Source organism: Euprymna scolopes, chromosome 15, assembly GCF_053919585.1.
Source record: "Euprymna scolopes isolate OS-2025 chromosome 15, ASM5391958v1, whole genome shotgun sequence".
Classification (NCBI taxonomy): Eukaryota; Metazoa; Mollusca; class Cephalopoda; order Sepiida; family Sepiolidae; genus Euprymna; species Euprymna scolopes.
This window is the reverse complement of record NC_136496.1, coordinates 1,503,387-1,519,012: the sequence shown is the minus strand read 5'-3', so window position 1 is coordinate 1,519,012 and position 15,626 is coordinate 1,503,387. Positions and strand designations below refer to the sequence as shown.

The window sequence follows — 15,626 nt, the reverse complement described above, 5'->3', positions numbered from 1 at the left end:
CAAAAAAAAAAAAAATAGAATTATAAAATAAGAAAAATACCCGGCAATGTATAAAAGTCACAACCATGTAAAAACCTGATAAAAATTTTGTTTACACAGTAAAACTACTTTCATGTTGTTTTCGTTATATATTATTAAACGAGGGACCATTTCCATTAAAATCTATTTAGTATTATGTATCTAAAATTTAGAAAACCACGTTTCACTTAATTTCACTTTTAGATAAACATAACATCAGGCCAAATTCGGTGGCCATTTTGTTTTGGTATAGCTTATTAACATAACGTTGACACTTTCCAATCGCGCTTTTCTCAATTTTAGATGCATAATACTAACTGGACTTTTAATGGAATTGATTCCTCATTTAATAATATTGAACAAAATAAGCAAAAAAAAAAAAAAAAAAAAAAAAAGCATAAAACTACTTTTAATGCATAAACATTTTTTTCTTGCGTTTTTTCATGGCCGCGATCTTTATACAATGTCGCATACGAGCACTGGTAAAAATAATGTCTCATTACGAAGATTCAAATCGAACTATAATGATAGTAAACCTAATATCTATAATCCTTATTCTAATTTTGATCAAAATCTATTACAGGATTTTTATTCTATGTCTAAAATTGAAACCATAAGCTTAAGGAGTCTTAAGACGAAATTGAAATTCAAGTAATCTTGCTTAACTGGCTTCTAATCAATATGGATCAAATTCAATGCAAGTCTGAAATATTTTAAATAAGAGGCTGTGCCGATATTATACTCCCTAAAAGCCCTTTCCTATAACTGTCCGTCTGTGAAACAATACCGTGGGGCTGCTTCCCAACTAACTATAGCATGGTCGTTTTCACGTCTAATCTAAATAAATTCTTGTTGAACTGTTCTCTTATATAATCAAACCTTATCCAAGTTCCATCATTACTGATCGTCATAGTATTATTTCACTGTCTACCTATCACTCATTAAACGTTATCCTCGAGTGGCCTCTGCATCTTGATAAGTGGTGACTCCCAAGTAAGAAAAAAGGTACTAAAAGAAAACAAAAAAATGAGAAATATTTATTAATTGATGTCGCATACCTGTTAGAATTTTAAAAATAAATCATATTCCAAAATTCAAAATGATCGGCTAGGGTGAATTAGTTTAGGGGTGAATCCCGTACACAAAATATATAAATATGCATAACTTTGTAAAAACAGAAATAACATTGAATTCTTAAGTCAAAACAACAAAAGATAATATCAGACGACATTTTAATTTTTAAAAACGAATAAAAATTTACTAACGTTGGAAATTATTTTAACGGTCGCAAACAATTTTGCTTTAACTACATATTGTATGTAGTTGTTTCATAATTAGATAAACCATCCCAACTTAGCAAAAACATGCGCTCGGAGGTAGTATATATTTTTTTCTAGTATATTAAAATCATTCATTGTTTCCGAAAATAACCATGATGCATTGCGAATAAATGTTGTAAAAAATGCAATTGCAAAAATCTTAGAAAACGATCTTGATTCTGTAGTGGAATGGGACCGTAAATGGGTGGTAACATTTAATGCTAGTAACACTTAGCAAACGCCTTGGCTAACTATTCACAGGCAACATGAATTGGAACAAATACATTGAGGATATTGCCTAGGCAGGTGGAAAAAAGATGGGATCCTTCTACCATGCTAGAAAATTAGTCAAATCGTATACCTCTACAAAGCCACCATTCGCCCATGCATGGAGTATTGTTGCTACATTTGGGCTGATGCATCTGCTACTAGTTTCTCCCTTTTAGACAAAATAAAAAAAAAGTCTCAAAATGTAATAGGTCTCGCATTGTTAAGCAAGCTCCAACCTCTGTCCGATCGCCACAATATCGTATCCTTGTACCTGTATTACAAGTGTTTTAACGGAATGTGCTCTGATGAACTCATAGCACCTGTGCACCCTTAATTAACCCATCAAGTCGCAAAATTCCACCCTTTACTGTTGAGGTCTCTAGATACCATAAGGACTTCTACTCTAATAGTTTCTTCCCTTGGGCTGCTAGACTCTGGAATTCCCTCCGCATTTCCTGCTTCCCTGACTGCACTGAGATACAGAAGTTCAAGCGTAATGTGAACAGAGATCTCGCTGCTCAACTCCCCACAATCCCCTATTAGAAAGGATCCTAAATAATAGCTCCTTAAATCTAATGGCAATACGCCTTGTTTAGAGTGAAAAGTGTACACAAAAAAAAAAAGCAATTCGTGTATGACTTGATCGCAGTTATGCATAAATTATGCAAATTTACGCAAATTTTTGAATCACGCAATTAATTTTACAAATAAAAACTAAAATAAAGCTTCATATTATTTTGATTCATCGGACTACTGTTCTCATCTTGAGTCTCATTTTCACAACGTTTTGGTCGATGTAACCTCCGACCTTCTTCAGGTGTATCTTGTTGAACTTGGGAATGTCTGTTGAACTCGGGAATTTGGACGGAATTTCGAACAGAACCTTTATTTACTTCACGGGATTAGCATGCTCTTGTTCTGTCAGCCATGACTGGATAGAGGTCATAAGTAATTTGCAATTGTATTTTTCGGTCGCCCACACTGCGGATTGAACCTTCAACCTTCAGTAGAATATCACTTTTTACAATTGATTTTTGCAAGTACTCTAATCACTGCACCATGGGTCCTTGCGGACATAACATAAATATTGTATGATAGAACCAGCGACCTAAATTTTTTTAGTCAAACATGCAAACGACTGAGCTATATGTTAGAAATAGACCATCATCATAGCGTTTCACTTCATCTCAAGATCTATCGTCGGGCAGTGTCCGAGACATTCCTCTTTTTTTTCTTTTTTCTTTTTTTTTTTTTTTAAATTTTTCTTCCTTTGAAGATTGTAATGCTGGGTATGAGGCATCCAAACCAGCTGCCAACATTGCCCTGCTTTTTATTGAAACCAACCGAGAGTTCTTTTTAGTATCCTCGCTGTTCCCTTAAGTGCAATTGTCTGAATCTCTTTTGCACTTGGTTCACCAGGAATATTAGTTAGGTAGAACTTCAGGTTCTTCTTCATAAGGCCTGTGGCACCTATAATAACTGGTATGATTGATATCTCCTTAAGATTCCAGTTTCTTTTCATATCATACATGAGACCTTGATATTTGGTCTGTTTCTCCCTTTCAGCTCTGTTCAAACCTCCATCATTAGGGACACTCACTTCAGCCAAGATTGCCACTTTCTCTGACTTATTCCACATAACTATATCAGGTTTGACTGCAGCATTTTCAAGGTAGGTGGCTGTAGGGACTAGAAAGAAATGAAAAATGATTAAGGTTTTCTTCAAAGCAAAAGAGAAAAGAACAATAACTGCCAAAAAAAAAGTTTAGAGGGAGAAATAGATAAACCATTTCCGAAACAGGATCTGTCGCCAGTTCTATGTATTTATACATCGGAATCACAGTAGTTGGAAATCATAAATGGTCACCCGTCCAAATAGTAACCAAGCTCAATATTGCTTAACTAATTTGATAGAAATACATGTAACAATAAAATAAACTTTCAAACTTCATAGAAATAGATTCTATCCAAGACACAATCGCGTTGATACACCGTTTCCCTGACACTATAATGCAGGGGAGGGTGACACATCTTTCTCTGAATTGTCTCTTATCCTTGATTCTAATCTTATAACAATGAATGTATAACGAGTAGGCATTAAGCACAGTTTTTACATCTTTGGTATGTGATGTGATTGAGGTTCGTAAACATTTAGCGGACATTTTAATGTAAGGTGTGCAACTGATTGGTTAATAAATAAAATGCAGATAAATTTTGTTGCTGAACTTTCTTTAAATAGTTTTTTTTTTGGAGGTCTAAAAAACAAAACAAAAAAACAAAGAATGTTTGTGCAGTATAAGTAGGGCTACGACAACAGCATATTCTTTTCAGTGTTTTGACTCTGAGTGTGTATCCATTAATATCTTATATGCTTTTAGAGTAATGTGGTTCTCGGTTGATGCACTGTTCGATATATACTCGACAGTCAAAACAATAAGAGTTTTTTGCTTGGCATAGACCTAATCATAAGTGAATATCAAAAAAACAAAAATAGAAACATTTTTTAGTAAAAACACTAGTATGTAATTACATGCGATGTTGAAATTACAAAAAAATGATAAAGTAGATCTGCTAGAACTATTATTGTTATTTAAAAAAACAAAACAAAAAAAAAACATCATTTTTATCATATACTCTCGATCCCTCGTATTCTAATTTGAAATCTAGGAAGTTAATTGAAAACAAAGGAGATAAGTCAGTTTTTTATACAGAATTGCTAAATCAACAAAACTGTATTATTTGATAATTTTTTATTTTTTCTTGTAAATCTTTTTCTATTCAATCATTGTTTTTTTTTGGGGGGGGGGGTTACTATGACAAGTAAGTATGTAATTGTGTTTTTACTTAAAATGCATTTTTTCCCCCATTTTCTTTGTTTGAAGATTGTAATGCTGGGTATGTATAGGGCAGCCAAACCAGCTGCTAACATTGCCCTGCTTTTTATTGAAACCAACCGAGAGCTCTTTTTAGTATCCTCGTTGTTCCCTTAAGTGCAATTGTCTGGATCTCTTTTGCACTTGGTTCACCAGGAATATTAGTTAGGTAGGACTTCAGGTTCTTCTTCATAAGTCCTGTGGCACCTATGATAACTGGTATGATTGATATCTCCCTAAGATTCCAGTTTCTTTTCATATCATACTTGAGACCTTGATATTTGGTCTGTTTCTCTCTTTCAGCTCTGTTCAGTCCGCCATCATTAGGAACACTCACTTCAATCAAGACTTATTCCATATAACTATGTCAGATTTCACAGTAGCATTTTCAAGTCTGCATTCGAGCATGTCTCACTTCGGGGCCAATCTGTGAGTATGCATGCGATAGTCTGCACGTTGGCGCCGCTGAGATACCAGGCATCCCACATGTGCAGGTTGTCTTGGGTTTTGTCAATCTTCGCTCAGGTCCGGTTGAGTGTTAGCCTCTCTTACCTTGGAACTTCAGAGCCTGCTGCTAGGTTTTCTTTCAGTGCAGGAAGAGCCTTGTTGTCGTCGTCTTTGATTGATTCATTCCACAAACGCAGGCAGAAGGATGCTGGTCTTGTTCGTTCGAGGCTTGTGACATGCAATAAGGCTCCGTGTGGCGTCTTTGTTAATCTTTCAAAAGACCGATTTCTGCAATACGCTCATCTCGATTAGAAATAGATGCAAATAAATGTTTTTGTTTTGACAAAGGTTAAGACAGCGTTTGTATCCATTGCTTGAATTTTACATCACATTCACCATGACACGTAATGTTCACACGCTAGCCGCCTCAAAAGTTTTCACTGTTTTAGGATTATTGTTTTATTTTCTCGATATAAGGATAAAAATAGTAGTCTTGCTTACTAGAACGAAATAGAAATCCTGTAAACCATACGACCTGAGTAGCTGACCATGTTCACCTTGACCCCTCCCCTTATTTCTCACACTCTCCCAGACTTAGAGGACTTGTTCCTATTTTCAAAATAAATGTGCTGTAAACCGGTAAGGGTACGGAAGAAAGACACAACTCAGTATTTAGTGAAAATGAAATTGATTGAACAGAAAGCAAATACAACATAAAAAAAAGTGGTTATACGTCAGCCCAACTGCCAAGTGCGTGTAGATTGTGCATAACACTAAGAGACATATTCTTCTGATTTTTATAATGATTGAAATAATTCATTATTATCAGTAAAATGGACACCACAGCATCATCATCTATTATCAAATTGACAAGAAAGTTCTTGCAGTTTTTAACTTTTAAAGCAAAAAATTATTGATCAAAATAAGCAACATCAGAATCAACACACATTTGCCAACGCAAAACAAGTGTATTTATGCCAGTAATGTAAAAATCTTGCGTTCTGGTGGCGATGAAGTCACTGAAGGAGGTTTTGATATCACTTAGGATTTTGAAGCATTTCTCACACAAAAAGTTGTCAAGATATTTGAAAAAGTGATAGTCGGTAGGTGAGAGGTCTGAAGAGTATGGTGGATGAGACAGCGTTTCATAGCACAATTCACTCAACTTCTGCAGGGTCGGTTTAGCAACATGCAGTTGGGCATTGTCGTAGAGGAGAATTGGGCTTTTTCTGTTGATTAATGCTGATGCTAAATTTTCTAATGCATTTCATCCATAAAAAGTGGTTATACGTCAGTCCGACGGCCAAGTGTGTGTAGATTGTGCATAACGCCAACAGGCATATTCTCCTGGTCTTTATAATAATTGGAATAATTCATTATTATCCATAAAATAGACACCAAAACACCATCTATTATAGAAATCTCAGTCGTCTGTATGTGTGTATCATTAACTAAAACTTAAAAATACACAACAAACCCCCACAAATTTGTATTATTTGGATTGTTCGGACTACTAATCTCATCTTGATTATTACTCTCACAACGTTTCAGCCGATGTAACCTCCGACCTTCTTCAAGTGTATCTCCACAATGGCTGTTATTGGTGAATGGTGAAAAAGAATAACAGCCATTGTGAAGACACACCTGAAGAAGGTCGGAGGTTACATCAACCAAAACGCTATGAGAATGGCACTGAAGCAGAGAACAGTAGTCCAAATAATAAAAAATTTAAATCCTTATCTCAAAAACTTAGAAACAAACTCCTGCAAACTTTATATTTTAAGTGTAAACCCGGAAAAATAATATCTAAAGATTAGAAAACAAATATTCATTTTTTTGAGGCTCAAATGGTCATTTATATCATAGAATTTATTCAAGAATTAAACATGACCTTTAATATTATGCAAAACTAGCAAGGAAACCCCACGTTACTCGTGATTCAATGAGGATCAACAAATGTTTCACACTCCCATATTTTATTGTGATCGAAGTCGCTTATTTTTCAATGAAATCGATTGTCTGCTCTAGTTATCAGCCCATCGTGATGCACCAGAAGGAAACTTCACAAGCCTCTCCACAGTGATTTAGTCCACGATACAATGTAATCTACGTTGCACTGTAGAGAACCTACTGTTGATTTTATAAAATTATTTTTTTTATATATAATGTCTTGAATTTAAGTTTAAAATGCAAAAATCAAGTATCATGGTCCAATTGTGTTCTAAACAGAAACATTTGTTTTGAACGCATCCCTGTCATATGAAAGATACTACTGTTGATTTTATATGCCGGCCCTTTCTGCTTGTTCGATAATAAAACTTCTCAAATGCACTTGAGATGTTAGGCTGTGTAAAGTGTTAACTATAGTCAAAATCGCCTGTTCCTTCTTTCATCAAACTTTTTCGATAATCGATATTTATCAAAGACATTCCAATACAAAACCTATCTAAGAACACTGCCAGGCACACAAAGTATATTTGTGTAAAAATTTCATAAAAATCGGCCTACCTGTTTAGAAGTCCGTAGGGAACTCTCTCTCACACACACACACACATTAATACAACAGCGGCGAGAGAGACTGTGCTATATAAAAACCACACCTGGGACTACACAGTGGATCAAGTTCCCCATCCACCAAAGCTTCACCTACTGTGGCACAAGAACATTCAACTGTATTCCAGCCAAAATAAGAAATGTTAGGAGAGTGTCCTCCTACACTTTCAAGAAACAATTGGACTTCTGGCTGGAAAAGATACCTGACCAGCCACCAACACCAGACTACCATAGTCCCAACCTCAATCGTCTAGTGGACTGGACCTCTGTATGTAGTGGACAGCCTGGGTGCAGTGAGGCTCCAGCTCAGCTGTGTTAATAACCAACGGAATACCACAAACTATAACCAAAAGAATGAGTCAGCATTTTCTTTTTTTTTTTCAAACTGAAAGACACTAACTCCGGATGTAATCTATCGTTTCCTAACAAAGAAAAGGTGATGGAAAAAAACTTTTCTTTTTTTTTTTTTTTTACATAGGCATTACCACTTATTAAGGCCAAGAGGTCACTCGAGGATAAGGGTTAAAGAGTGTACAGCACACAATTGGACAATATAGTAATCGTTAGTAATGGAAATTCGGTAAATTTGTTAACAAGTGGAACGGCTCATCAAGAACTTGTTTACGTTAGACTTGAAGACAACCATATTGTAGTCAGCCGGAAAGCAGGAAAATGGGAGACACTTCCACAGGCATGCAGTTCTAAGAAAGAAGCTTTGTTCATGGAATCTACGTTTAGCTTTAGGCACAGATAAAGAGTGGGGGGAATTATTGATAGTGTTTTCAGCTAGACGAGTGTTTTTGTGAAAGTTTTTCAAGGGGGGACCATAGATTGAAGCTCAGTCGAACACTTTCCATGAAAATAACGATACAGCAGAGACAAACTCGCAACATCTCTTCTGTGAGATAGAGGTTGCAGGGAAGAGAAAAGGACATCTCCTACAAGGCTACGAAGTCTATTTTGAACTCTATCAAGGCAGGACAAGTCCTTTCTAGCAGCTCCTGCCCAGATGTGACAACAGTATTCCATCCTTAGACGTACCTGGCTCTTAAATAGATAGAGAATTGCATCGGCAGTGAGATATCTACTGGATCGATAGAAGGATCCGACCATTTTTCCAGCGGCCTTGGCAACAGATTTGATGTACATGTTCCATTTAAGATCAGTAGTAAAGGTCAAGCCCAAAAGCTTGTTAAAACTTGAGGCGAAAACTGAAGACGAAAGCCATTCATTTCAATTGATGCCAGATGGGGATCAGAACGTTTATGATGTAAAGATAGAAGCTTGGTTTTGGATGCATTAAAAGTAACCAGCCACTCCTTTCCCCATTGTACTACATGCTCAAGATCAGAGGAGAGAGAATCAGAGAGAACTTGGTCGTTTACTGTCTTAGATGTACTACCATAGATAGTAGTGTCATCAGCATAAATGTCTACAAATGATGTAAGGATGTGATTTGGAAGATCATTAATGGAGATCAGGAAGAGAGTTGGTCCCAGGATGGAACCCTGAAGGACTCCAGCATTAATACTGGGAGCTTCTGCTCTTTGCCCATCAACTACTACTCTTATGAACCTATCAGAAAGAAATGATTTAATAAAACTTAGTTTTAGTAGTGCTGTGGCGGTATTCTTAATTTTGTTTAGCACTTTTAGTAACATTACCCAGTGAACCAAGTGCAAGTGAAATACAAACGATTGCACTGAAAGGGACGGCTAGAATCCTGAAAAGATCTCTTGGTTGGACTCACTAAAATAGGGGTAAATGTCAGACATCTGGTTGGATGTCCCACCCCCTAGAAGAAAAAGTTTAAGAAAAATGAAAAAAGGAAATTTCTTTTTTCATTCTTCACATAAAAAAAAATTCTCATCTAGGAGGGGGGGGGGTGAAGAAACTTAACACTATTTAATATCTAGTTTTTTTTATGGCACCGGGCAACACCGGGAACCTTGCTAGTAATACATAATTCCGACTAATAGCATTTCTAATTGCAGTGTCTACAGTATACAAAATGTGGAGATCAAATGAAATATTCAAACGTAAAAAAGAAAGAGAATAATAAAAGCTAATGAAAATATACAACTGATTTTATCACCGCCTCAGCAACGTCAGTTGAGCCTCACTAAATAAATGTTACGTCAGTTGAGCCTCACTAAATAAATGTTACGTCAGTTGACCATCACTAAATAAATGTTACGTCAGTTGACCATCACTAAATAAATGTTACGTCAGTTGACCATCACTAAATAAATGTTACGTCAGTTGAGCCTCACTAAATAAATGTTACGTCAGTTGACCATCACTAAATAAATGTTACGTCAGTTGACCATCACTAAGTAAATGTTACGTCATTTGACCATCACTAAATAAATGTTACGTCAGTTGAGCCTCACTAAATAAATGTTACGTCAGTTGACCATCACTAAATAAATGTTACGTCAGTTGACCACTAAATAAATGTTACGTCAGTTGACCATCACTAAATAAATGTTACGTCAGTTGAGCCTCACTAAATAAATGTTACGTCAGTTGACCATCACTAAATAAATGTTACGTCAGTTGACCATCACTAAATAAATGTTACGTCAGTTGAGCCTCACTAAATAAATGTTACGTCAGTTGACCATCACTAAATAAATGTTACGTCAGTTGAGCCTCACTAAATAAATGTTACGTCAGTTGACCATCACTAAATAAATGTTACGTCAGTTGACCATCACTAAATAAATGTTACGTCAGTTGAGCATCACTAAATAAATGTTACGTCATTTGACCATCACTAAATAAATGTTACGTCAGTTGACCATCACTAAATAAATGTTACGTCAGTTGACCATCACTAAATAAATGTTACGTCAGTTGAGCCTCACTAAATAAATGTTACGTCAGTTGAGCCTCACTAAATAAATGTTACGTCAGTTGACCATCACTAAATAAATGTTACGTCAGTTGAGCCTCACTAAATAAATGTTACGTCAGTTGACCATCACTAAATAAATGTTACGTCAGTTGAGCCTCACTAAATAAATGTTACGTCAGTTGACCATCACTAAATAAATGTTACGTCAGTTGACCATCACTAAATAAATGTTACGTCAGTTGAGCATCACTAAATAAATGTTACGTCAGTTGAGCATCACTAAATAAATGTTACGTCAGTTGAGCATCACTAAATAAATGTTACGTCAGTTGAGCATCACTAAATAAATGTTACGTCAGTTGAGCATCACTAAATAAATGTTACGTCAGTTGAGCATCACTAAATAAATGTTACGTCAGTTGAGCATCACTAAATAAATGTTACGTCAGTTGACCATCACTAAATAAATGTTACGTCAGTTGAGCATCACTAAATAAATGTTACGTCAGTTGACCATCACTAAATAAATGTTACGTCAGTTGACCATCACTAAATAAATGTTACGTCAGTTGACCATCACTAAATAAATGTTACGTCAGTTGACCATCACTAAATAAATGTTACGTCAGTTGAGCATCACTAAATAAATGTTACGTCAGTTGAGCATCACTAAATAAATTTTACGTCAGTTGAGCATCACTAAATAAATGTTACGTCAGTTGACCATCACTAAATAAATGTTACGTCATTTGACCATCACTAAATAAATGTTACGTCAGTTAACCATCACTAAATAAATGTTACGTCAGTTGACCATCACTAAATAAATGTTACGTCAGTTGACCATCACTAAATAAATGTTACGTCAGTTGACCATCACTAAATAAATGTTACGTCAGTTGAGCATCACTAAATAAATGTTACGTCAGTTGACCATCACTAAATAAATGTTACGTCAGTTGACCATCACTAAATAAATGTTACGTCAGTTGACCATCACTAAATAAATGTTACGTCAGTTGACCATCACTAAATAAATGTTACGTCAGTTGACCATCACTAAATAAATGTTACGTCAGTTGACCATCACTAAATAAATGTTACGTCAGTTGACCATCACTAAATAAATGTTACGTCAGTTGACCATCACTAAATAAATGTTACGTCAGTTGACCATCACTAAATAAATGTTACGTCAGTTGAGCATCACTAAATAAATGTTACGTCAGTTGACCATCACTAAATAAATGTTACGTCAGTTGACCATCACTAAATAAATGTTACGTCAGTTGACCATCACTAAATAAATGTTACGTCAGTTGAGCATCACTAAATAAATGTTACGTCAGTTGACCATCACTAAATAAATGTTACGTCAGTTGACCATCACTAAATAAATGTTACGTCAGTTAACCATCACTAAATAAATGTTACGTCAGTTGAGCATCACTAAATAAATGTTACGTCAGTTGACCATCACTAAATAAATGTTACGTCAGTTGACCATCACTAAATAAATGTTACGTCAGTTGACCATCACTAAATAAATGTTACGTCAGTTGAGCATCACTAAATAAATGTTACGTCAGTTGAGCATCACTAAATAAATTTTACGTCAGTTGAGCATCACTAAATAAATGTTACGTCAGTTGACCATCACTAAATAAATGTTACGTCATTTGACCATCACTAAATAAATGTTACGTCAGTTAACCATCACTAAATAAATGTTACGTCAGTTGACCATCACTAAATAAATGTTACGTCAGTTGACCATCACTAAATAAATGTTACGTCAGTTGACCATCACTAAATAAATGTTACGTCATTTGACCATCCCTAAATAAATGTTACGTCAGTTGACCATCCCTAAATAAATGTTACGTCAGTTGACCATCACTAAATAAATGTTACGTCATTTGACCATCACTAAATAAATGTTACGTCATTTGACCATCCCTAAATAAATGTTACGTCAGTTGACCATCACTAAATAAATGTTACGTCATTTGACCATCACTAAATAAATGTTACGTCAGTTGACCATCACTAAATAAATGTTACGTCAGTTGACCATCACTAAATAAATGTTACGTCAGTTGACCATCACTAAATAAATGTTACGTCAGTTGAGCATCACTAAAATGTTACGGAAACTAATTGTCACAACGGGGGGGGGGGGCACAACGATGATGGTGCGGGGGGGGACAATGCCAATTACTGCTACATTGTTTATGACAACGGGTCCGAGTTAGCAGTAAATTACATTGTACATGTGCGTGAAGGAATCAGATGTACCTACATCACATTTCTCTTTATCTGTTGGTTCTATTTTTCCTCAAAAACTACTACAGGCCGACATTTATCTCATCCTCCCTGCGTGAGACGAGGTGACACAAGATCGGAAGATGGAAAAATGAGTCAGTGCTCCAAAAGAAGGAGCACTTTGACCCTGCAAAAAAAATATACCCGAGTAGCCCCCGTTGGCATTCCCTTGTGAAGGCACTTCAGGCAACAAGCAATAAGCTTGCTCCTTCCAAAAGCCAGGAGGCAAGGCCTGGAAGGGTTGACCTCCTAGGGCTACACATAACATTTTGCACCAGGCAGACAGCAAAAAGGCCATCGAAATTACCCAGTTTATTTCGGACTGATTGTCAAGGCCGGAATTTCGAAATTATGAAAGTAAACAGACTGTTATAGGCCGATCGAGTTGTCATAGGCCGATTGGGTTTAAATTTTGCATAAATCTTTGTCATAATAAGGTGCAGCGAACTTTGACAGAGATTTGTCACCAAAACATCACATTTAATCTAGAAGTTTTCTCAAAAACTACTGGTCCAATCTAGCTAAAATTTTTATGCACATTGTTTTGATAAGGTGTAGCAAACTAAGTATTATCGTATTCGTCCTATGTACAGATAAAGATTAAGAGGATTAATAGGGATTTTAACATGCTTAAAGAAACTGACATTTGGAAAATATTTCATAATTGATGTCTAAAATTTCATCAAAATCGAAATTTTCATAAAAGGATTTCTCCTCTTCTTCGATCCCTTTTATTTTTCACTTGAGAGTCAACACTTGTTAAGGCCTGGAGGCAGCTCGAGGATATAGGTTAATAAATGTAAGGTTGTAGTTAAGTAATCGTTAATGGTGTAAATTGGGTAGAATTTGATTATTTATGAGGACAGCTCAACAAGAACTTGTTTACATTGGATTTGAAGACAAACATGTTGTATTCAACCGGGAAGCAGGTCAGCGGAACAGTTCTGGAAAAGAAGCTTTGTTCATGGAATCTGTGTTTAGATTTAGGCACAGATAGAGAGTGGGGGAAATCGTTTATAGTGGCTGTAGCTAGTCGGGTGTTTTTTGTGAAAGTTTGGCAAAGGGGAGCCATGGATTTGAGTTCAGTCGAGCACTTGCCATGAAAATAAAGATAGAGCAGAGACAAGCTCGCAACGTCTCTTCTGTGGGAAAGAGGTTGCAGGGAAAATATGGAAGGAAGTGATGAAATGGACTTGAGAGAAAGAGGGATAAATAAAGATCCGGAGAGGACAGGTTAGTTTGGAAGTTAATATTTTTTAAAGCAAACACATGCCAACATGTAAAACGGATGTTGAAGCGAATATAATTATAACGATGATGATGATGATGATGATGATGATGATGATGATGATGATTTACATTATTCTGATTACTGTTCTCATCTTGAGTGTTATTTGCACAACGTTTCGGTTGATGCCACCTCCGATCTTTTTCAGGTGTATCTCATTGAACGCAGAAATCTTTCTGTTGAATTTAGAAATCCGCATGGAATTTTGAATGGAACCCTTTATTTAATCCACAAGGGGTAGCATGTTCTGTCAGCCATGACCGGATAGAAGTCCTAAGTAATTTGAAAAGGTATTTTTAGTATCGCTAGCACCTTCAAGCTCCAGAAGAATTTAACGTCCAACTGAATTTTACCAAGTAATTTATCCGCTACATCATGGGTCCTTTCAAAACGTTGTGTGTTAGATTTCCTTGACCTTTTGGCCAAGAACAAAGTGTAGTATCTGTTCTGATACTACAATCCACCTTTTCAGTCCTTGATCAATGGAGGCGAAATCCATCTAGACTAAAACAATTTTTATTTTTGTTCCTATCCAGAGTGCCCCTTTTTGGGGAGCTGGATTTTCCCTACATTAAAAGCTGACCTTGGGTCTAACTCTGCTCTCCTGGGGGGGGGACAAGTAAATAGGAACAATAAAGATGAGAATAGTAGTGTCTGAGTAACCCAAATAACGCGAATTATCAAACCTCATCTCAAAAAATTCAGAAACCAAACGATGAAGAAGAAAAAGAAGAACTTGACTTGTTTATACGAATTTGACATATTTGTATTTATTTTTATCAAAAAGAGAAAGTGATATGCGCGGTTTATATCAGTCAAAAGATAATCCGCATATGCACGTGCGGGTGTGCTCTTCGACATATAAGAAACCTCCTCCCCCCCCTCCTCCTCCTCCCTAGAATCCGTATACAAATTCACTTCTTACACGTCAATATATTTGTGCTTCTCGTTACAACTGCCTTGACAGAATACAGGATCGACTTCAAAATCCGGTGTGTGTGAGAGATGATCTGTATCATTATTTACATCGTACGTTCTCGACTGAGCTCCAATCTATGCCCATACCTGTAAAAGATCAATATCAAAAACTAACAAATAATTTCCTTCTTTTTTTTTTTCTCCTCTGTATAGATTAAACTAAACGAAACTTCCATGGGCAAAGTTTCTTTTCAAGAATTTCGTTTTGTCTTAACAGAGTACAAAACAAAATCGCCTTCACAATCTAGTGGATGGTTGATCTCTTTTCCCTACAACCTTTTTCTCACCGAAGAAACCTTTGTAACGTGGCTGTTATGCTTGAACCGTGTTCGTTACACTTCAAACCTTTCTCAGACCCCCCCCCCACACCATCCGGTACTGTGCAAAGTAACAAACAAAATAAATCCGACTCAGCTTTTCTTTGTTTTAACAAAAGGCATTTATTACCGTTACTTTCCAAATGCCTGTTTTACAAATATTTTAATGGAATGCGTTCTGATGAACTCGTTTCACTTGTACCCCTTCGACGTGCATATCCCCGACAAACCTGCTTAGCAATAAGATCTCACCCCTTCACTATTGTTGTTCCTAAATGCCAGAAAGCTTTCTATTCTAATAGTTTCTTCCCTTGAAGAGCTAGACTTTGAAATTCTCTTCCTGCTGCTCGCTTCCCTGGCTGTGCTGATATGCCGAAG

General features: G+C 36.1%; 1 protein-coding gene and 1 long non-coding RNA gene across 3 annotated transcripts in view; both read left to right on the top strand.

The window, feature by feature from the left end:
- The window catches only part of LOC145293689 (leucine-rich repeat neuronal protein 1-like), a 139,082-nt gene that overhangs the window by 22,968 nt on the left and 100,488 nt on the right, over positions 1 to 15,626 (top strand). The window lies entirely within an intron of this gene.
- LOC145293688 (uncharacterized) lies at positions 5,653 to 9,312 on the top strand. Its single transcript, XR_013869747.1, has 2 exons — positions 5,653 to 9,156; positions 9,212 to 9,312. It is a non-coding gene; the product is annotated as an uncharacterized LOC145293688 (long non-coding RNA).